This window comes from Papio anubis, chromosome 6 (genome assembly GCF_008728515.1).
Source record: "Papio anubis isolate 15944 chromosome 6, Panubis1.0, whole genome shotgun sequence".
Taxonomy (NCBI): domain Eukaryota; kingdom Metazoa; phylum Chordata; class Mammalia; order Primates; family Cercopithecidae; genus Papio; species Papio anubis.
The window spans coordinates 146,111,557-146,114,000 of record NC_044981.1 but is presented as its reverse complement, the minus strand read 5'-3'; the positions used below and the strand labels follow the sequence as shown (position 1 = coordinate 146,114,000).

At 37.6% G+C, this 2,444-nt stretch overlaps 1 pseudogene; it reads left to right on the top strand.

Moving 5' to 3' along the window:
- The first annotated feature begins 2,040 nt into the window (after positions 1-2,040).
- LOC116275623 lies at positions 2,041-2,159 on the top strand (annotated as a pseudogene).
- The last annotated feature ends 285 nt before the right edge of the window (positions 2,160-2,444 follow it).

The following is a 2,444-nucleotide window of genomic DNA, read 5'->3' as shown; positions in this document are numbered from 1 at the left end:
CATCACCTACATTAGGTATTTCCCCTAATGCTATCCTTCCCCTAACCCCCGACCCCACAACAGGCCCTGGTGTGTGATATTCCCCTCCCTGTGTCCATGTGTTCTCATTGTTCATTTCCCACTTATGAGTGAGAACATGTGGTGTTTGGTTTTCTGTTCTTATGGTAGTTTGGTGAGAATGATGGTTTCCAGCTTCATCCATGTCCCTACAAAGGACATGAACTCATCCTTTTTATGGCTGCATAATATTCCATGGTGTATACGTGCCACATTTTGTTTATCCAGTCTATCATTGGTGGACATTTGGGTTGGTTCCAAGTCTTTGCTATTGTGCATAGTGCCACAGTAAGCATATGTGTGCATGTATCTTTACAGCAGAATGATTTATAATCCTTTAGGTATATACCCAGTAATGGGATTGCTAGGTCAAATGGTATTTCTAGTTCTAGATCCTTGAGGAATCACCACACTGTCTTCCACAATGGTTGAACTAATTTACACTCCTACCAACAGTGTAAAAGCATTTCTGTTTCTCCACATCCTCTCCAGCATCTGTTGTTTCCTGACTTTTAATGATCGCCATTCTAACTGGCGTGAGATGGTTATCTCATTGTGGTTTTGACTTGCATTTCTCTAATGACAGTGATGATGAGCATTTTTCATGTTTGTTATCTGCATAAATGTCTTCTTTTGAGAAGTGGCTGTTCATATCCTTAGCCCACTTTTTGATGGGGTTGTTTGTTTTTTTCTTGTAAATTTGTTTACATTCCTTGTAGATTCTGGATATTCATCTTTTGTCAGATGGATAGCTTGCAAAAATTTTCTCCCATTCTGCAGGTTGCCTCTTCACTCTGATGAGAGTTTCTTTTTCTGTGCAGAAGCTCTTTAGTTTAATTAGATCCTATTTGTCAATTTTGGCTTTTGTTGCAATTGCTTTTTATATTTTAGTCATGAAGTCTCTGCCCATGCCTATATCCTGAATGGTATTGCCTAGGTTTTGTTCTAGGGTTTTGTGGTTTTAGGTCTTACATTTAAGTCTTTAATCCATCTTGAGTTAATTTTTGTATAAGGTGTAAGGAAGGGGTCCAGTTTCAGTTTTCTGTGTGTGGCTAGTCAGTTTTCCCAACACAACTTATTAAATAGGGAATCCTTTCCCCATTTATTGTTTGTGTCAGGTTTGTCAAAAATCAGATGGTTGTAGATGTGCGGTGTTATTTCTGAGGCCTCTGTTCTGTTTTATTGGTCTATATCTCTGTTTTGGTACCACTACTATGCTGTTTTGGTTACTGTAGCCTTGTAGTATAGTTTGAAGTCAGGTGGCGTGATGCCTCCAGCTTTGTTCTTTTTGCTTAGAATTGTCTTGGCTATATGGGCTCTTTTCTGGTTCCATATGAAGATTAAAGTAGTTTTTTCCAATTCTGTGAAGAAAGTCAATGGTAGCTTGATGAGGATTGCATAGAATCTAGAAATTACTTTGGGCAGTATGGCCATTTTCATGATATTGATTCTTTTTATCCATGAGCATGGAATGTTTTTCCATTTGTTTGTGTCCTCTATTATTCCCTTGAGCAGTGGTTTGTAGTTCGCCCTGAAGAGGTTCTTCACATCTCTTGTAAGTTGTATGCCTAGGTATTTTATTCTCTTTGTAGCAGTTGTGAATGGGAGTTTACTCATGATTTGGCTCTCTGTTTGTCTATGATTAGTGTATAGGAATGCTTGTGATTTTTGCACATTGATTTTGTATCCTGAGATTTTGCTGAGGTTGCTTATCAGCTTAAGGAGATTTGGGGCTGAGATGATGGGGTTTTCTAAATATACAATCATGTTATCTGCAAACAGAGACAATTTGACTTACTCTTTTCCTATTCGAATACCCTTGATTTCTTTCTCTTGCCTGATTGCCCTAGCCAGAACTTCCAACACTATGTTGAATAGAAGTGATGAGAGATGGCATCCTTATCTTGTACCAGTTTTCAAAGTAATGCTTCCAGCTTTTGCCCATTCAGTATGATATTGGCTGTGGGTTTGTCATAAATAGCTCTTATCAACCATACCACCCTGAGTACACCCGATCTCTTCTGACCTTGGAAGCTAAGCAGGGTTGGGCCTGGTTAGAACTTGGATAAAAGATCACCTGGGAATACCAGGTGCTGTATTTCATTTGTTTTAAGAATTTTTTTACTTGCTTCCTCATTATTTAATTTACCTAATGGTCATTCTGGAGCATATTGTATAATTTTCATATATTTGTATAGTTTCCAAAGTTCTTTTTAATATTGATTTCTAGTTTCATTCCACTGTGGTTTGAGAAGATACTGATATAATGATTTTTAAAAACTTATTGAGACTTGTTTTATGGCCTAACAAATGGTCTACCCTGAAGAATGTACCATTTGCTGGTAAAAAGAATGTGTATTCTTCAGTTGTTAGATGAAATGTTCTGT